This window comes from Chlorocebus sabaeus, chromosome 9 (assembly GCF_047675955.1).
Source record: "Chlorocebus sabaeus isolate Y175 chromosome 9, mChlSab1.0.hap1, whole genome shotgun sequence".
Lineage (NCBI taxonomy): Eukaryota > Metazoa > Chordata > Mammalia > Primates > Cercopithecidae > Chlorocebus > Chlorocebus sabaeus.
This window is the reverse complement of record NC_132912.1, coordinates 71,628,147-71,649,259: the sequence shown is the minus strand read 5'-3', so window position 1 is coordinate 71,649,259 and position 21,113 is coordinate 71,628,147. Positions and strand designations below refer to the sequence as shown.

Below are 21,113 nucleotides of genomic sequence, written 5' to 3'. Positions count from 1 at the left end.
TCCCGAGTAGCTGGAATTATAGGCACCTGCCACCACGCCTGGCTAATTTTTTTTATTTTTAGTGGAGACGGGGTCTCACCATCTTGGCCAGGCTGGTCTCGAACTCCTGACCTCGTGATCTACCCGCCTCACCCTCCCAGGGTGCTGGGATTACAGGCGTGAGCCTCCTGTGCCTGGCCTCAAAAATGTTTTTCTAGGGCTTTGGCTAAGCACATGAAGATAAGTGATGCCCAATTCAGGTTTTGCCAAATAGCACAACTCTTTTCAGAGGCTACAAATTCCAATGGCTCTGGCAGAATGAATATCAACCTAGGTCAATTCCTCATAACAAGAACCCACAAATTTGTCAGTCCACTTCATGTCTCAACTATAAGATAATAGCAGGCAAGATGCACGTTCCTGACGGGCACAGGTTGTTTATATGGTGATTCTTCTTTGAGTTGTTGGTGTTTTCTCCCTTTCTTCCCTCCCTCCCTGCCTCCCTTTCCTCCCCTCCCCTCCACCTAATAGAGGGCCCACGTCTTCACAGGGTGCTCACCTCTAACTGTCGCCAGCATTAGAAAAGGAAGTCAGGGCCAGGTGCAGGGGCTCACGCCTGTAATCCCAGCACTTTGGGAAGCCAAGGCAGGAGGATCACGAGGTCAGGAGATCGAGACCATCCTGGCTAACCCGGTGAATCCCGGTCTCTACTAAAAAATACAAAAATATTAGCTGGGCGTGGTGGCAGGTGCCTGTAGTCCCAGCTACTCTGGAGGCTGAAGCAGGAGAATGGCGTGAACCTGGGAGGCGGAGCTTGCAGTGAGCCAATATTGCGCCACTGCACTCCAACCTGGGCGATGACAGAGCTAGACTCCGTCTCAAAAAAACAAATAAATAAATAAAAATAAAATAAAACGAGGAAGTCAGAAAGCTAAGCAAGGCCTGGATCAGGAGAGCTCTTTATTCTAATGATGAGAAACTACCACAGGGCTCTGGGAAGGGAAGTGGCATGGTCTGATTTACCTATTTTTAAAAACCCATGTAAAGATTATGGGGGAGAGCAGGGGCAAGAGTAGAAGCAGAGATGCCAGGTAGGAAGCAGTTACAAGAATCCAGATAGGTATGGTTGCGGGTTGCTTGGACTAGGGTGGTAATACTGCACAGGTTCGGGATATATTTTGAAGATAAAGCCAGCTGGTCTTGCTCATGTGGACACTGAGAGAAACTGGGGCCAGGGAACTGGGTAAATTGCAGGGTGGGTGGGGAAGAGGGGGAAGGATGCTACTTTGACTGAGATGGAAACACTGGGGGAGGAGTTGGGTGTGAGTCGTGTGGGGGCTTCAGAAATCTTTTGACCTTTAATGTAAGATGGCCTTAGACATACCAGTGGCACTAGAAGCTGCGGAAGCATGGGAACAATCTAGAAATTGGCCAAGAGCTTTGGCTAGAAATTTAAATGTGGGAATCATCAGTTTATAGGTGTCACTGATATATTTAAAACCATGGACCACGGACTGGGCGTGGTGGCTCACACCTGTAATCCTAGCTCTTTGGGAGGCCGAGTCAGGCAGATCACTTGAGGTCCGGAGTTCAAGACCAGCCTGGCCAACATGGTGAAACCCCGTCTCTTCTAAAAATACAAAAATTAGCTGAGTGTGGTGGCATGCACCTGTAATCCCAGCTACTCAGGAGGCTGAGGCAAGAGAATCACTTGAACCCGGGAGGCTGAGGTTGCAGGGCACCGAGATTACGCCACTACACTCCAGCCTGGGCGAGAGACTCCGTCTCAAAAAAAAAAAAAAAAAGTGACTGAGAACTCAAAAAGTGGGGAGAGCGGGAGCAGGGGAAGGGCTGAAAAACTACCTGTTAGATACTGTGTTCACTATTTAAGTGACGGGTTCACTAGAAGCCCAAACCTCAGTACCACACAGTTTATCCATGTAACAAACCTGCACGTGTACCTACTGAATCTAAAATTTTTTTAAGGCCGGGTGCGGTGGCTCAAGCCTGTAATCCCAGCACTTTGGGAGGCCGAGACGGGCGGATCACGAGGTCAGGAGATCGAGACCATCCTGACTAACACAGTGAAACCCCGTCTCTACTAAAAAAAGTCCAAAAAAACTAGCCGGGCAAGGTGGCGGGCACCTGTAGTCCCAGCTACTCGGGAGGCTGAGGCAGGAGAATGGCGTGAATCCGGGAGGCGGAGCTTGCAGTGAGCCCAGATCGCGCCACTGCACTCCAGCCTGGGCGACAGAGGGAGACTCCGTCTCAAAAAAAAAAAAAAAAAAATTTAAAAAAAAGCAATAAGCCATGTTAATAGCAGATACCCTTGGTGTGATGTGATGTGATGAGAATGACATTTTCCCTGCAGGCTTCCTCCCTGTGACACAGGTGCCACACTGGCCATCTTTACAGCCCCGACCCTGGACAGTATTGAGCCCCTGAGCCCCCAGCGTTTGTGTGTTCAGCTCGCGTCCCACTGCCCCACCCCACCCAGCTGGCTCTACCTTATTTTGACCTCATAGCTGAGCACCATGCTGGGAGGTGGCCGTGGTACAGCCTGTAAGTAGGGCTGTAAATAGTCCAGCCCCATTACCACATGCTGGTCTAGCCAGCTGGCTGCAAGTGAGTTGTTTCTAGAACCAGAGTTTATAAAATGAGAAAAATAGAAGGGACAGAACAGTGTGTTCCCAGAACACACCTGCAGCTCCCACAGGCTGGGGTGGGGGTCTGGGTCCCGGCTCTGCTGGCTCGGTCACCTCGCTTCTCCTCAAGTTCCTTCTGTGGGACTGGGTGCTGTTTCTACCAAACCGTCTGCTCTCCAGTCCCACAGGGTGTTGCTTTCAGTTATCCTATGGCCTCTCCTCCTAGGCTTTGAAACTGATTCATTGTGGTTTTTTTGTTTTTTGTTTTGTTTTGTTTTGTTTTGAGACGGAGTCTCACTCTGTCGCCCAGGCTGGAGTGCAGTGGTGCAATCTCAGCTCACTGCAAGCTCCGCCTCCCGAGTTTACGCCATTCTCCTGCCTCAGCCTCCCAAGTAGCTGGGACTACAGGTGCCCGCCACAACACCCGGCTAGTGTTTTGTATTTTTAGTAGAGACGGGGTTTCACCGTGTTAGCCAAGATGGTCTCGATCTCCTGACCTCATGATCTGCCCGTCTCGGCCTCCCAAAGTGCTGGGATTACAGGCTTGAGCGATCGCGCCCGGCCGATTCATTGTTCTTTTGCTGTATTTTTCCTTGTAGGTTTCAGAATTCTCTATTTATTTATGATAATTTCGAAGGATCCTGGGAGAGTGAAAATAAATGAAGTGCTCAATCTGCCAAGTTTCACCGGAGGCTCCACTGATCTTTCTACCATGCTCAAATGCCTGCAGGAAATCTGAGGAATCATCTTTCCTACCCTAAGACCCTGGGTCTTAGCCCTGGCCCTGAGCCCCTGGCAGACATAAACTAATCAGCAAATGTGCAGGAAAAATGCAGAGCTGCAAGATCAAAGTCTCCCACTCTTCCTAAAGGCCTTAATTCCCCTGGAAACCCACGTCCCCACTGCCTGGAAGGAGGGATGAGGACCCAAAGGAGTGGCTCTGGGCATCAGCTGGTCCAGGCAGGAGGCAGTTCCCCATGTCCCATCTTTCCAGCGCCCAAGGGAGCCTCTCGGGGGAGTCTCATCACCTCCCCTCACCATCACAAAGCAGCCTGCTCCTGGTCTGTATCCAAACACCCCTGGGGGCGGCCGTCCTGGGTGTGCTCCCCTTGCCTTGATGGCTCCTAGAACTCCATAAGGAGAGGCTCGCCAGGGTCACCCAGACAGTCCCTGACCCCACATTGTCCCGACACACAAGGCTTCACCCAGGAGGAAATAGGAAAAGGGAGTGAATCCCACAGGGTCCCCTCACAAAAGGAAAGCTACATGTTGTCACTTGCACGCAAGATGGGCTATGAGGCTGGAGAAAAACTCCCAGGGTCAATGCCTCCTGGAGTCTTTTTTTTTTTTTGGAGATGGAGTCTTGCTCTGTCGCCCAGGCTGGAGTGCAGTGGCGCAATCTCGGCTCACTGCAACCTCCACCTCCCTGATTCAAGCGATTCTCCTTCATCAGCTTCTGGAGTACCTGGGATTATAAGTGCCCACCACCACACCCAGCTAATTTTTCATATTTTTAGTAGAGATGGGGTTTCACCATGTTGGCCAGGCTGCCCTTGAACTCCTGACCTCAGGTGATCTGCCTGCCCTGGCCTCCCAAAGTGCTGGGATTACAGGTGTGAGCCACTGCATCTGGCCACCTCCTGAAGTCTTTGCTGTACAGGGTGCTGTCCTTTTGTGGAGCCAGGAGGGTGGGATTCTGCCCTCATCTGCTGGCCAGTGCTCCCACCTCATTTTACCCAGGGGAAAGCCCAGCCAGGAGAGGCTGGCCTGTTATGCACCCACCACTCGAGGGCCTGTGGGAGGTAGTCACCCCCTCCTGGCCAGACTCAGTGCCTTTGCTTTGCAGTCCACTAATTGAAGTGTTAATCCCTCCCTCACCACCATAACCCATCTCCTGCTTTCCAGCTTGTAGAAGTCTCTTGAAAGAACCGGAGAACGCTAAGGACCACACTCTCCTGTTGGAAAAGTGGGGCTCTTTCCCCTTCTCTCCCATGTCCTCCTTCCTACCAGGACCTAGGATGCCACCCCAGGGCCTGGGGCTGATCTGAGAGGGGAGATCACAGCTGTGATGTCGCTAAAGCTGTGGGGCAGGGGTAGGCAGAGCTTTGTGAAGTCAGCGTGGGGAGCCGTGGAGGGGCCTGGACCACAGGTGCCCAGTGCTCCTGGCAGCAGCCTGTGCTCCTGTCTCCTGCAGGCGCCTGAGGAAGCTCCCTAGGGAGGGCAGCTCCCATCACCTTCCACGCATAGACCGCCCGGGGCCAGTGTGCAAACGAGCACCTGCCAGGAACCACTGGCCACGTGGGGGATGTGGGAAAGCCTCTCCCACCAGCTTCCATGTGTCCCCAAGGGCTCCCCCGGCTCCTCTGGCCTCCATGCCATCATCAGTCCCGAAGACCTCCGTAGGGTCCTTTGGGTCTCTATCATCCATCCCTGAGCTCCTCCCAGACACCAGAGCCTTTGTGTCCCCTGGAGCATCCTTCACAACAGCCACATGCGAGCACCCTATCACCAAACCCAGAATGATTTCTCTCCTACCTGGCTTTTGTGTTCTGCTCAGGTCTTTGATGGATTGTAGGGGCCACCCACACTGGGGAGGGCCGTCTGCTTTGCAATCCACTGGTTCAAGTGTTAACCTCACCTAGAACTCCCTCACACACACCTAGAATGATGTTTGGCCAAATGTCTGCCCTCTGTGGGCCAGTTATGCAGACCCATGAAATTAACCATCACAGGCTCTGAGACTCCCGGCCCAAGAGGCCCACGCCCTCTAGCTTCTGCTTATGTGGCCCAGGGGTCCCTGGGGACAGTCTGTGGCCTGGATGGGGATGGGGCCACTCAGCAGCGTATCCCCTGGTCACGTTCTTCACACCTGAGCCTCCCTCCTCCTCTGTAAGTGGGCTCTGTTTTGTACATTTATGGTTCTCGTTTTTATTGATCTATGAGAATTATTTCTACCACTTAATTTTTTGTTCTGGCTTTTCTTAACTTCTATTTTATCTCTCCTTTCCTAACTTCTAGTAGAGAGACTCAGTTTTCGTATTCCCCTTCCTCTTTCGAACGACTTGGAGGTTATGGTAGGCTGATCATCGCTCCCACAGATATACCCGTGTCTAAGCCCTGGAGCCCGCGAGCATCAGCTGGAATGGCAAAAGACGTGATTAGGGGAGGGACCCTGAGAGAAGGAGCGTATCCTGAGTCATCCAGGCAGGCCCTAAATGCCCTATAAGAGAGAGTCCAAGGGAGCTTCGACCCAGAGCTGCACAAGCAACAAGGCCCTGTGAAAGACGGAGCAGGTCTTGGAGATGCAGCCACAGCGCAGGAATGCCAGGGCAGCCGCCGGAGGCCGGAAGAGGCCAGGAGGCTCCTCCCCAAGAGCCTCAGGAGGGAGCATGGCCCTGCTTCTCCAGGCCTTGATTTCTGTCTTCTGGCCCCCGGGACTGTGAGGGAATAAGTTTCTGTTGCTGTGAACCCCCAGGCCTGTGGTAGCTTGTTACAGCAGCCACAGGAAACTAACACAGAGGTCGTATTTTCTCTTTTACTTTAATGAACTGCCTTGAACACTTTATCGTGTGCACCAGGACAGGCCCGCTCTTGGTCTAGACACGGCCAGCATCTCTGCAGGTTCCTCTTCCACTGCAACCTCTGCCTCCTGGGTTCAAGCGATTCTCCTGCCTCAGCCTCCTGAGCAGTTGGGATTACAGGTGCGTGCTCCCACACCTGGCTAATTTTTTTTGGTTGGTTGGTTGTTTTTCTGTTGAGATGGAGTCTCACTTTTGTTGCCCAGGCTGGAGTGCAATGGAGTAATCTGAGCTCACTGCAACCTCCACCTTCCAGGTTCAAATTATTTTCCTGCCTCAGCCCCCCAAGTAGCTTGGATTACAGGCTCCCACCACCACGCCCAGCTAATTTTTTTTGTATTTTTAGTAGAGACAGGGTTTCACCATGCTGGCCAGGCTGGTCTCAAACTCCTGATCTCAGGTGATCTGCCCGCCTTGACCCCCCAAAGTATTGGGATTATAGGCGTGAGCCACTCTGCACCTGGCCGTTTTTTGTTGTTGTTGTATTTTTAGTAGAGATGGAGTTTCACTATGTTGGTCAGACTGATCTCGAATTCCTGACCTCATGATCCACCCACATCGGTCTCCCAAAGTGCTGGGATTACAGGCATGAGCCACTGCACCTGGCCGAATTGCTCCCATCTTTTATCTATTGTGAATAACACTGCTATCGACAGGGATGGGCGAGTGTCTCTTTATTTCCTTGCTTTCAATTTTGGGGGGATATACACCCAGAAGTGGAATTCTTAGAGCGTCCCTATGTATAATTTCTCGAGGAACCCCCATACTGTTTTCTAGAGGGGTGGCACTATTTTACGTTCCCACCAGCAGTGCACAAGGGTTCCAGTTTCTCCACATCCTCACCAACATTCGTTATTTTCTAGGTTTTCTTTGATACTAGTCAATGTAGTAGGAGTGAGATGGTATCTCGTTGTCATTTTTCCATCTCCCTAATGATTAGTGATGCTGATTATGGAGAAATGTCTATTCAAGTCCTTTGCTTATTTTATTTTATTATTTTTTTTAAGACAGAGTCTCGCTTTGTCACCCAGGCTGGAGTACAGTGGCGTGATCTCGGCTCACTGCAACCTCAACCTCCCAGGTTTAAGTGATTCTCCTGCCTCAGCCTCCCAAGTAGCTGGGATTACAGGCACCCACCACCACGCCCAGCTAATTTTTGTATTTTTAGTAGAGATGGGGTTTCACCATGTTGGCCAGGCTGGTCTCGAACTCCTGACCTCAGGTAATCTGCCCGCCTCAGCCTCTCAAAGTGCTAGGATTACAGGTGTGAGCCACTGCGCCTGGCCTTGCTCACTTCTTAATTTGATTGTTAGGTTTTTGTTGTTGACTATTTAATTGAAGTGTAATATTCATACAGAGAAGCCACCAATCCCCAGAGGGCAGCTAGGTAAATTATCATAGAGTGACTACGTCTGGGACACCAGCCCTCAGATCAAGAAGTAGAATATTACCAGAGCCATCCTCCCCAACAGCACTAAGATAATCGCTTTCCCAACTTCTCACCAGATGTTTCTTTTGCCTGTTTCACAGAAATAGAATCGTGCAGTATGCATTCATTTGTCTGGCTTCTTCTGCTCAACATTATGTTGCTGAGATTCACCAACTGTGCATGGCAGCTGTTAATCCATTTTCAGTGCTGTAAGAATTTTACTCTATAAATATACTGAGAGGTACTTATCCATTCTCCTGTTGGAAGTTGGGGCTATTGTGAATGGTGCTGATATGAACATTCTAGTGCACATCATTTGGTGAACACATGTACAGTGCACAATTCTTTTGGGTCTATGCATAGGAGTGGAATGTGGGGGTCACAGGTGTGGTCTCCTTTAGTAGGTATTACTCAAGGGTTTTCCAAAGTAGTTGTGCTATTTTACATTCCCAATAGTAGTATATGAAGTTTCAGTTACTCCATATTCTTGCCCAAACTTGGTATCAACAGTGTTTTTAATTTTAACCATTCTGGTAGGTATAATATTGTTTCTCATTGTGGTTTAAATTTGATGGCTTATGAGGTTGAGCATGTTTTATATGCTTTTTGGCCATTTGGATGTTCATGTTCATTTGTTCTTTCCTCTCCATTCCTCCCTCCTCCCTCCCTTTCTTTCCTTTTCTTTTTTCTTTTTTTTTTTTTTTTGGAGACAGAGTCTTGCATTGTCCCCCAGGCTGGAGTGCAGTGGCATGATCTCGGCTCACTGCAAGCTCCATCTCCTGGGTTCACACCATTCTCCTGCCTCAGCCTCCCGAGTAGCTGGGACTGCAGGTACCCGCCACCACGCCCGGCTAATTTTTTGTATTTTTAGTAGAGACAGGGTTTCACTGTGGTAGCCAGGATGGTCTCGATCTGCTGACCTCATGATCCGCCCATCCTGGCCTCCCAAAGTGCTGGGATTACAGGCGTGAGCCACCGCGCCTGGCCCCTCCCTCCCTTTCTTCCTTCCCTTTTTTGTCTCTCTTCATTTCTTTCACCCATTGTCCTATTGGTCTGCCAGCTTTTTTCTTAATTTAAAAAAAAATTTATTTTACTTCAAGTTCTGGGATACATGTACAGAATGTGCAGGTTTGTTACATAGGTAAATGTGTGCCATGGTAATTTGCTGCACTTAGCAACCCGTCACCTAGGTATTAAGCCCTGCATGCATTTTTCATTTTAATTTATAGGAATTCTCTTTATACTCTACCTGTGACTTATCTTTTCACCCTCCTCCATGCCTCACCTCTTCTTTTTTTTTTTTTTTTTTTAAGAGACAGAGTCTCACCCTGTCACCCAGGCTGGAGTGCCGTGGCACACTCATGGCTCACTGCAGCCTCAACCTCCCAGGCTCAAGTGATCCTCCTGCCTCAGCCTCCCAAGTATCTGGGACCACAGGTGTGCACCACCACACCCAGCTAATTTTTCATTTTTGGTAGAGACAAGGTCTTGCTAAGTTGCTCAGGCTGTTCTCTAACTCCTGACCTCAAGTGATACCCCCCACCTTGGCCTTCCAAAGTGCTGGAATTACAGCATGAGTCACCACACCCGGTCCCATGTTTTTACTCTCTTATTGATGAAAAAATTCTTAATTTTACTATCACCCAATGTATCAATCATTTTCTTTTGGGATAGTGCTTTGTCTTATTGAAGAAATTTTTACCTGCCTCCTAAGGAGCCTTAAAAATCTCCATATGCCTATAAAGCCCCACTGTTCCAATGTCTATTTTGTGCTAGAAAATAAACGAGGCACTGTCCCAGAGGCGATGCCTATCTTGTGGGAAAACTGTCTTCATCATCATTTGCCAAGCCAAGAGATGATCGGGATGAGGACAATTTCTATGACTCCCGGCGTCTGGAACTCTTCCTGCATTAGAGAGTGGGCCTGATGCCGTTGTGGGCCAGGTGGGTGCCCATCCCAGTCCCACCTGCCCACAGGGACAGGGCATGAGGAATGGAGAAGGTGTGGTGTCCTTGGGCAAAGCCAGGCCAGAGATGTGGTTCTGCAAACAGAATGAGGGTACAGATGAGTCTGCCTGCCTCGGCATGGGGCTCCAGGGGCTGCAGGAGGTGGGAGAGAAGCAGGTAGAGGAGGGATCCAGCGGGAAGAAGAGCAGAGCATTCTCCCTGGGAAGGGAAAAAGAAAGACGTACCTTATGTTTAACAGCTCAGTGTTCCAGGGACCGGAGGCGAGGTCGCAGCTGCTGGTTTCCACACCTCCTGTCTCTGGCGTGAGTTGTTTAGATGTCAGAATTGGTAAAGTTTGAGATTGTACCAGCTGGTCCAGGAAAGGTAATGGGGGAGCTACAAAGCTTGTAGAAGGGCAGTCAGAGCTGTCCTGTGCACAGGGGCTCCAGGGCACGTGAGCCACGCTGGGGCAGTGGTTAGGGCCAGGCCTCTTAGGAGTGACCCAGACCAGCCTTTTCTTTCTCATTCTCTCACGCTCTGAATTCAAAAGCTTAAATATGCCATGAAATGTCCACCCACTAAAAAGAAAGTATTTGTCTCCCGGGCTCAGAAATGATATTAAGGAAATTGCACATCTACTGACTGTGACAGAAAGCAAATCAGTGGCTCCTTGAGATGGGATAGGGTGGGAGGGGCTGCAGGGAGGGATTCCAAAGAAGCCTGAGGAAGCCTTGGGAGTCGTAATGCTCCTGATCTTGACTATGGTCATGGTTTTGCAGGTATGTACATGTGTCAAAATTGATCAAAAAAAATTTTTTTTTTTTTTTTTTGAGATGGAATTTCGCTCTTGTTGCCCAGGCTGGAGTGTGGTGGCACAATCTCGGCTCATTGCAACCTCCACCTCCCGGGTTCAAGTGATTCTCCTGTCTCCTCCTCCAGAGTAGCTGGGATTACAGGCACCTACCACTATGCCTGGCTAAGTTTTTGTATTTTTAGTGGAAATGGGGTTTCACCATGTTGGTCAGGCGGGTCTCGAACTCCCGACCTCAGGTGATCCACCCACCTCAGCCTCCCAAAGTGCTGGGATTACAGGCGTGAGCTACCACACCGAGCCTTGTTCTCTTGTATGTTAGTTACTCCTCCGTGAGGCTGCTAAACATCTTCCCAGCACACACACACACAGGCACACACTGCACGCCCTCACGCAGTTTGCAAGGCAGTGGTTCAAGTTACACTTTAATCCCTCAAGCGTGCTCATCTCACTCTCCAAACCTGCCCTCTTGCAGGGTCCATGGTTCTTCTAAGTGTCCTGGTCACAAGGCAGCTGGATCAACACTCAGAGGTACAGAGCAGGGCAGAGTGTGGTCCCTGCATCTGTCTCGCCCCCACGTTCTTTACACACAGAGACCTTCCCAGGAGCTGTGACTTGAACTTCACAATCTGCAGGGCCCACCCAGGAGCCGTGTCCTCCTCACAGGCAATGGGATCCCCTCTTCTCTCCACCTGTGTGGAAAGATTGGAAACAAAACGTAGAGAAAGTGGGAGGTAAAACGCTAAGGGGATGGATCACACCTGAGCGACACCAGGACCGAGGGAAACACTGAGGGGATGGATGGACCACACCTGAGGGTCCCCAGGACAGAGGGAAACACTGAGGGGATGGATAGGCCACACCTGAGCGACCCCAGGACCAAGGGAAACACTGAGGGGCTGGATGGGCCACACCTAAGCGTACCAAGGACGGAGGTAAACACTAAGGGTGTGGATGGACCACATCTGAGGGTCTCCAGACAGAGTGAAGGACGGCTGTTGTTGGGATGATAATTCCACATCTTTAGAGAACAAGAATTCCAGGTAGTTCTCTTGTCTCCAAACAGTGTGGTTATGAACTAGCTCTCACTCCAGGAGGCTTTAAGTCTCCATATAATATATGTAGTAATAAAGAAAAACAGGCCAGGTGCCACAGCTCACACCTGCAGTCCCAGCACTTTGGGAGGCCAAGGTGGGAGGACCACTGAGGCCAGGAGTCTGAAACCATCCTGGGCAACGTAACAAGAGCCCATTTCTATAAATAATTTCAAAAATGTAAAAAGAAAAAAAAAACCATAGTGGTAACTGTCACAACTAACACATTGGTACAAACAAAAATTTACACCAAGGTGAAAAAAGTCGTTTTTTTTTTTTTTAACCAAAATAATACTTCAGTCTAGGAAGAGGTGCTTCCTCTCCGGAAGCAGCTGAAGCCCTGAGCTGCTGTCCACAGGCGGATGGACTCTGCAGGAGCCCCTAGTGGGCCTCAGCTACTCCACGTCAGCTCCTTTCTTGTCCCTCTGCTGGTCCACGGGGGTCACTGCAGTTGGCCAGGTCTCCTGGGAGTCAGAGGGGGCCATGGGTTCCACCCCAGGGCCCACCTCATCAGCACAGTGCTGTCACCATCTGAGCACCAGCCCAGAGGAAAAGGAGAAAGAAAGGGTGATGCTGATCCCCCAAGCAAAATGGAAACACCTCCACCTCCCACCCTCAAAAGCACCCAACAATGGACCCTGGGCACTGAGGGCCTCATAGGGAGTTGTTTGCACCACAATAAAATCTACAAAGTTCCCATGGCACGTGAGTGGATGCTTCATCAACACAGGAATGTCCGGCTGCCCCAAGGAAGGCTCCAGTAATGTTGAGATCTTTGAATAGGAGCAAGGGATCAAGGCCAATGGTCTCTCTGAGGGCCTCAGTTTCCATCCATGTGGTCAAGCTCCCCTTTGGGAATCTGGGTTATGGTTCCCGAGATGGGGGCAAGAGGCATCCACTGACAGCTGTATTTACAAAAATCCATCAAGTCGACAATGGTTGTGAAAGTCAAAGCAGCACAGTAACTCACTGGAAAAGTGAAAGCTTCTCATCATCACACCCATAGAGATAATGGGGGTAGGGTAGGGGGGCAATCCGAGAAAGCATGTGTGTGCTCTGTGCACTCACAGCCGCCCCTCTCCTCTGCTCTCTGGCTCCTGATTTGCATAGTGAGAGGCAGACACCAGGCTTGAATCAGGAGGGACAGCGCCTTGTCCTAGTAAGTTTGGGTCTTGAGACAGTGAGTAGCAAGGGTGTAGAGAGAAAGGGATTTATCGACAAAGTTAACTGACTTTGATTCTTGAGTTCGATAGGGAGAGTTTGAATAACAAGGGACACCGATACTAACACGTGTTAAATAGACAAACTGCTTCTAATATTTCATAGGCATAAATGTCGCATTTATTTATACTTCTAAGCAAAGTCAAGTCTCTTTCTCAGTTGCTCATTTTCAGAGAGTGAGAAAGCCCAAGATCTTCTCATAGCCTCTTCCCCTTCCTCGGGTTATGGACACCAGGGCTCTGGGGACTGCAGAGCTGGGTAGGTCTCCTCGGAGTCACAGGGGGCCGTGGAGGAGAGCAGAGGAGAGAATGCTATTCTTGGCTGTGATCGGGTGGCTGTCAGATCCCTGCTCCTACATTCAGTGGGGAGTGACCTTCGGAAAATTATGTAACTCTCTATGTCTCGGTTTTCTCATCTGAAAAATGGAGCTAATGGTAATAATCCTCATCCAGGAGAATAGTTTGTGTTGATCATCCTCGTGGCATTCTTTTAAAGAGCTGCACAGCACTCCATTGTATGGGCATTAAATCATTTGTTTATTGTATGCAATCTCAGCTCACTGCAACCTCTGCCTCCTGAGTTCAAGTGACTCTCCTGCCTCAGCCCCCCGAGTAGCTAGGATTACAGGTGCCTGCCACCACGCCCGGCTAATTTTTGGATTTTTAGTAGAGACAGGGTTTCACCATGTTGGCCAGGCTGGTCTTGAACCTCTAACCTCAGGTGATCCACCCACCTCAGTCTCCCAAAGTGCTGGGATTACAGGCGTGAGCCACCATGCCAGGCCCATAGACCTAAATGTAAAATACATTTATTGAACGCCATGAAACCAGCAGCTTTGCTGTCACCACCAGAAGGTGATGACATGATTTGGAGAATTTTCAAATAGGGATATTGATGCAAACAAACAGGAAGGACCAGTAGCTCTGCTAGTCTCCTCAGAGACCAGAACCTGCCCAAACCACCCAACATCCCTGACTGATGATGGTGCCTGAGAGCATGTGAGGAGAAGACACAGCAAGAGGAGATGCCCGTGGAAAGCAGATGGCCTGAGCTCTGTGTGCACGCCCTAGTCCACAGGTAGATCCATCAGCAACAATGGAAGCCTCACCGACTCCAGGTGTTAGTGTACAAATTCAGACAACTGTTGGCAGAATACCGTGAATGCAGATAAAGGAGTGGTTCCTAGGAAGCCATGCATAAGAACATAAACAAAAAATGAGCAGAGATAGTTGTGGCTACACACTGCTGACAGAATTTACAAATTTAGTACTGGGGGGTTACAAACAAATGAACAAAACAGTAACAACAATTCCAGGAGAAAAGAATCAGAATCCAGAGTTGAACAGTCTATAACCTAAGTATCCAGTGTTCAATGATAAGTTACAAGATGAAAAGAAACAGGTAAATGTGGCAGGAAACCAGTTAATAGAAACTGTCTTTAAGTGTCCCTAGACGTCACACTTAGCAAACAAAGACTTCAAAGCAGTTACTGCATGTTAAAAGAACTAAAAAAGGGCTGGGCACAGTGGCTCGTGCCTGTGATCCCAGCACTTTGTGAGGCCGAGGCAGGCAGATCACCTGAGGTCAGGAATTCAAGACCAGCCTGACCAACATGGAGAAACCCTGTCTCTACTAAAAATACAGAATTAGCCAGGCGTGGTGGCGCATGCCTGTAATCCTAGCTACTCGGGAGGCTGAGGCTGAGGCAGGAGAATCGCTTGAACCTGGGAGGCAGAGGTTGCAGTGAGCCAAGATCATGCCATTTCACTCCAGCCTGGGCAACAAGAGCAAAACTCTGTCTCAAAAAAAAAAAAAAAAAAGAGGCCGGGCGTGGTGGCTCAAGCCTGTAATCCCAGCATTTTGGGAGGCCAAGATGGGTGGATCACGAGGTCAGGAGATTGAGACCATCCTGGCTAACATGGTGAAACCCAGTCTCTACTAAAAAAAAATACAAAAAACTAGCCAGGTGAGGTGGCGGGCACCTGTAGTCCCAGCTACTTGGGAGACTGAGGCAGGAGAATGGCATAAACCTGGGAGGCGGAGCTTGCAGTGAGCTGAGATCTGGCCACTGCACTCCAGCCTGGGCGACAGAGCGAGACTCCGTCTCAAAAGAAAAAAAAGGAAGAAAGAAAAAGAAAAAGAAAAATGACTTATGAAACATCAAGCACAACATATGTAGAATGAGAGTCTCAGAAAGAAAGAAAAGGGGAAAGAATTATTTATAGAAATAATGGCTGAAAACTTACCAAATTTAATATGAAACTTTAATCTATAGAGTCAATGTTTACTTTTAGTAAAATAAGAACCAAGATATCCACTCCTACACATATTGCGTCAAACTATGAAAAGATAAAGAGTAAATATTGAAAGCTGTCAGACAAAAACTTCTCTTCATGTACAAGAGCACCATGATAAAATTAACTACTAATTTCTGATCAGAAACAATGGTGAGACCTGGTGTGGTGGCTCTCACCTATAATCCCAGCACTTTGAGAGGCCAAGGTGGGTGGAATACCTGAGGTCAGGAATTTGAGACCAGCTTGGCCAACATGATGAAACCCGTCTATACTAAAAATACAAAAATTAGCTGGGCATGTTGTTGTGTGCCTGTAATCCCAGCTACTCGGAGGCTAAGGCCAGAGAATTCCTTGAACCTAGGAGGCAGAGGTTGCAGTGGACTGAGATCATGCCACTCACTCCAGCCTGGGCAACAAACAGAGGGAGACTCTGTCTCAGAAAGAAAGAAAGAAAGAGAGAGAAAGAGGGAGGGAGGGAAAGAAGGAAGGAAGGAACGAAGGAAGGAAGGAAGGAAGGAAAGGTGGGAAGGCAATGGGATGGTATAGACAAAGAATGAAAGAAAAAAAATTGTCAACTAAAAATGCCCTGTCCAGCAGATCTATCTGTTAAAAATAAAAATATTCCCAGATAAACAATGTAGAGGACTACGTGCTTGCAAAAGAGACATTCCCGGTAAGTCCTGCTCTTGCAAACGAAGCAGGGCGTTCCTTGGCGTTCCTTCCCTGCAAACGGGGAGGACAAAGGAGCCAGCTGCAAACAGCAGACCCTGGGGGCTGGTTTATGTGTAAACATCTTGAAAATCCAGAAAGTCAGGGAAAGGTCAGAAAAACAACAATATGTCTTGTGACTTGGCAACATTTTATACAAACGACTGTATAAAATAAAGCAGAGCGTGTTGTTCAGGGCGACCACCATGTTTGTCTCGTCCTGTGTTGTCTTGTGTGTTCATTCCTTTGTTTAGGAAACACACAGACCCCAACAAACAAAGACAGAAAATTTGCTGCCAGCAGTCCTACCATATAAGAAATATTACAAGAAAGCTTTTGAACTGAAAGAAAGGCTTGATTCTTCTATTTGAAAATACTGAATTGATTTGTCACAGGGTATGTGTGTATATGTGTGTGTGTGTATGCCGAAAATTCCAAAACTTCTCATGCACTTTAACTTTTATTGATTTTAGAAGCAAAAGTATTGCAAATATATAAAAATATCCTTGGAATGTTTAATAAGTTCAATTTTTATACTTTTGTAGTCCTATGAATTTTAATAATAAAGAATTGATTTAATTTTTGATTAAGTCTAGCTGAAGATAGTAAAGATTAATTGAAACAAAAATTATAAAAATTTTATTTAGGCCAGACGCGGTGGCTCATGCCTATAATCCCAGCACTTTGGGAGGCCAAGGTGGGTGGATCATGAGGTCGGGGATCAAGACCATTCTGGCTAACACGGTGAAACCCCATCTCTATTTTAAAAATTACAAAAAATTAGCCGGGCGTGGTGGCAGGCGCCTGTAGTCCCAGCTACTCGGGAGGCTGAGTCAGGAGAATGGCGTGAACCTGGGAGGCAGAGCCTGCAGTGAGCTGAGATCATGCCACTGCACACCAGCCTGGGCGTCAGAGCAAGACTCTGTCTCAAAAAAAAAAAAAAATGTATTCAAAACTAGCAATGATAAGCAAGTATAAAAAATAAGCTCTGAGTTGATGCAAGGTAAGAACATATGTGGGAAAGTTAGAATTGCAGGCAGAGGAGACCCTAGAGCAATAATCCCTGGAAATAACAAATTTCAGGGACAAATCCAGATCCTCAAAAACTGTGAAATTGAGGGAGCCTGAGCAGATCTCCAAGGAACCAGGTACCATCTGTGTGCCAGGGTGACAGGATGGAAAACAGACCAGGTCTGTCTCTGACAGGTTGAGCAGGTGGAGTGGGAAGGAGGGATGTAGAAGACCAGGAGGGTGAAGAGAACTGCAGGGGTGGGTAGTGGTGGGTGGGGCTGGACCTCAGTCTCCTCCTCCCACTGCTCACCCCACCCTTAGGAGCCCTTTGTGAGGGGGAGGCCCCAGCTCTGTGATGTGGGCCTGGGCCCCAATAAATAGTCCCAGAGGGGACACCCAGGGCTCAGGCCCACTGTTCAAGAACTGAACAGTGTTCTTGACACAGAGCTGTGCTGGAACCCCATTCCCAAGATCATCCATTTCATCCTCTTCGTTGCATTTAGCCTGATGTTCCTGATCATCTTACGCCCTACTTTACCCCCAGGGAGCCGTCCTCAGTGCCTCCCAGAGAGGAGAACAGCAAGAATGTAAGGAGCCCTCAGCCCACACCCAGCAGAGAATGATTCTGTTTTTCCTGCTCTCTTTTCCACTTTTCCAAATCAACCAGAGGCGCTCCTGTGATGGGAAATCTCATCATCGCTCTAGGGATGGCAGGGCAGGCAGGGGTTGGAGTGGACATAGGATTTCCATCCCCAGCTCCCAGACCATCTGTGGGGGTGCACGGGAGGCATCACAGCAAAAACAAACCCTGGGACTCAGCGGCGAGGATCCGGTCATGAGAAGGGTGAGGTCGTTGTGGGAGGACAGGCCCTGAGCCTGGGCTCATCAGCCGCCTTCCTGGGCAGGTGCCTCGGGTCCCAGCCTCTGTGTGCGGTGCTCCGGGGCTGTGCTGAGCCCCTGAGAGCCCCTACCTGAGACTGGAGTCGCCTCTGACCTCCTCGGAAGCAGAATCCTCCCTGCCAGCTCAGAGGCGCCTGCAGACCCAAGTGTGTGTGTTTTACAAGCAGCGGAACAGGGACTGAGGACACCCAGGGTGGGCCTCACATAGAAAACCCCTCCGTGCTTTTCAAAGAAGGAAACCAGAAAAGGTTATTATGCACTTTAGAAACGAGTGAAAGGAAAGAGAAGCACACAGGGCTCCGTGAGCTGAGTGGAGAAAGTGTGTCATTCACGAGCACTGTGGGTCCGCAGCTGTGGGGACAGGAGACTGAGAGCCAGCCTGCACCCTCACTCTTTCTTGTCTCTCAGGATCAAGCTGAAGTGGGGGAATGGATAAGGATCAGAAATAGGTATATCACTTCGAAAGGTAAGGCTCTGAGGGTCCCCAAAGCCCCAGAGATCACAGCTTCACCTGTTCCTAGGAACAAGCACCAAGTCTCCTAGAAAGTCATTTGCAGAGGCCTGATGGGGAAGCTCCTGCTAGGGCAATTGGAACCCGGGATCCATCTCCGATTCTCTGCCGGGATGAAGTCATGGGGTCCAGGGAGTGGGTATTGCCCAGGAGGGGACTATGTTGGGGAGGGGACCAGTGACTGCGTGGACCTGCAGGAGGGGCTCCAGGTCCATGTGGGCAGCTGTTTAACATGGCTGAGTCCTCTTTGAGACTGCCCCTGTCCTCTCTCCCCAGGAGGTGGTCGTGACCCCCATGATGGGGTGTGTGTGTCAGGAAGTACTTTGTAAATTACAAAGTGCTGCCCTCCGGGCACCTGGCTATCACTTTTGGGGCCATGTGACCTTGGACAGGGATGCTGGGGCTCCAGAGTCTAATCCCTGATCCTGGGGTCTCCCTTAATGACACATGCACTCAGGCTCCTGTAAGTCCCAGTTCCCTCCCTCGCCACCATAACCCATCTCCTGCTTTCCAGATTACAAAAGGCTCTTGAAACAACTGGAGAAACTTGAGGAAGTTTTCCTGTTGGCAAAGTGAGGCTCTTTCTCGTTTTCTCCCATGTCCTCCTTCCTACCAGGGCCTAGGATGCCACCCCAGGGCCTGGGGCTGATCTGGGAGGGGTGATCACAGCCGTGATGCCACTAAAGCCCTGGGGCAGGGGTAGGCAGAGCTTTGTGAAGTCAGCAGGGGGACCCTGAAGGGGCCTGGGCCGCAGGTGCCCAGTGCTCCTGGCTGCAGCCTGTGCCTCCTGTGTCCTGCAAGGCGCCTGAGGAAGCTCCCTGGTGAGGGCAGCTTCCATTGCCTTCTAAACCGAGACCGCCTGAGGAAGTCGTTCAAACGAGGCCCTTGGAGAGTTCGCTGGCCTGGTGGGCAGTATGGGAAAGCCTCTCCCACCAGGTTGTCCCCACAGGCTCTCCCCAGCTCCTCTGGCCTCCAAGCCATCATCAGTCCCAAAGACCTCCATAGGGTCCTCTGGGTCTCTGTCATCCCTGTGCTCCTCCCAGCTACCAGTGTCTTCGTGTCCCCTGAAGCAATCTTTATACAAGTCATACGCAAGCTCCCTAACAGCAAACCCGGGCACCTCCATAAAATCCTTGGAGGCTCTTTCATCCCTGAGCTCCTCCTACCCACCAGAGCCTTTGCATTCCCTGGAGTGTCCTTCACACAAGCCACATGGGCGCTCCCCTCCCCGACGATACGGAATCCTGGCTGGGTGTCCTGGTCCAACTCCAGCCAGGCTGGTTATCAAACTGACGCCACAATATGCCCAATGTGTGACACCCCTGAGCTGTGTAGCTGGTGGGTGTCTTCTAGCCCTCGAGTGATCCAAGGCGTTGGTTGCTGCAGTGATCCCAGGCCTCTCCTGGAGGCAGGAGGCTGCTAGAGCCTGGTGCCTCTGCACCTCCTCACAGTACCCATTCAAGCACCCTAATATTCCCAACCACCTACCAAAAGCTTCCTTCTAGGGAGATGCCACATGCAGGCAGGTGGAGGCAGGGGCCCTACTTCCCTCAGCCTGCACGAGACAGTGCTGCTAGATGTACAAGACACCAAAATCCCAGACACTCCCATGGACGCCACATCCAACATCCACAAACAATTGGGAATCTCCTGAGGACAACTTGGAGGCGCATCCCCTCCCTGATCCGGGCACCCCACAGATGCCAGAAACGCATGCTCTAATGCATTGGAAGAGGAACCTGCGGAGACGCTAGCTGTGTCTAGACTAAGAGTGGGCCTGTCCTGGTGCACACAATAAAGTGTTCAAGGCAGTTTATTAAAAGAAAAAATGCACACAATAAAGTGTTCAAGGCAGTTCATTAAAGTAAAAGAGAAAATACGACCTCTGTGTTAGTTTCCTGTGGCTGCTGTAACAAGCTACCACAGGCCTGGGGGTTCACAGCAACAGAAACTTATTCCCTCACAGTCCCGGGGGCCAGAAGACAGAAATCAAGGCCTGGAGAAGCAGGGCCATGCTCCCTCCTGAGGCTCTTGGGGAGGAGCCTCCTGGCCTCTTCCGGCCTCCGGCGGCTGCCCTGGCATTCCTGCGCTGTGGCTGCATCTCCAAGACCTGCTCCGTCTTTCACAGGGCCTTGTTGCTTGTGCAGCTCTGGGTCGAAGCTCCCTTGGACTCTCTCTTATAGGGCATTTAGGGCCTGCATGGATGATTCAGGATACGCTCCTCCTCTCAGGGTCTCTCTCTAATCACATCTTTTGCCATTCCAGCTGATGCTGGCGGGCTCTAGGGCTTAGACACGGGTGTATCTGTGGGAGCGATGATCAGCCTACCATAACCTCCAAGTCGTTCGAAAGAGGAAGGGGAATACGAAAACTGAGTCTCTCTACTAGAAGTTAGGAAAGGAGAGATAAAATAGAAGTTAAGAAAAGCCAGAACAAAAAATTAAGTGGTAGAAATAATTCTCATAGATCAATAAAAACAAGAACCATAAATGTACACAACAGAGCCTGTCCAATTGGAAACAAAATCTAGCCAGACATTGCTTACAAAGGTCATGGTGAAGCGGTGAAGCGTAGAAAGGTAGAAGGCAAGAGGGTGTGGAATATAAAGTGTGAATGCAAATGGGAAGAAAGCCGGGGTGGCTGGGTCAATACCCAACCTAGACTTAAAGACACAGGGACCCCGGGAATGGAGACAGCGAATTCCAGATGATGAGGCAGACATAGCCTATAAGGGTGAGAGTAAGAGCAGGTGACCAGCTTTGTAGAGGAAAAGGTACTTCCCTGAAGGCTGTGGGGCCCATTCCAGCCTGGCTCTGGGAGGACAGCTCCGACCCATCCTCCCATGGATGGGGTGGCCCTGGCCCAGCCTAGGGACAGTGCAGGGAGGTCCGGAGGGGCCTGCTGTGATCATGAAGTTGGGAACTGCCTAAACCGTCTTCACGCGGAGCCTTTGTGTCCGGGGGAAATCCAGGCACATGGAAT

General features: G+C 49.9%; 1 pseudogene; it reads left to right on the top strand.

The window, feature by feature from the left end:
• The first annotated feature begins 3,601 nt into the window (after positions 1–3,601).
• On the top strand, positions 3,602–19,785 carry LOC119627895 (uncharacterized; annotated as a pseudogene).
• The last annotated feature ends 1,328 nt before the right edge of the window (positions 19,786–21,113 follow it).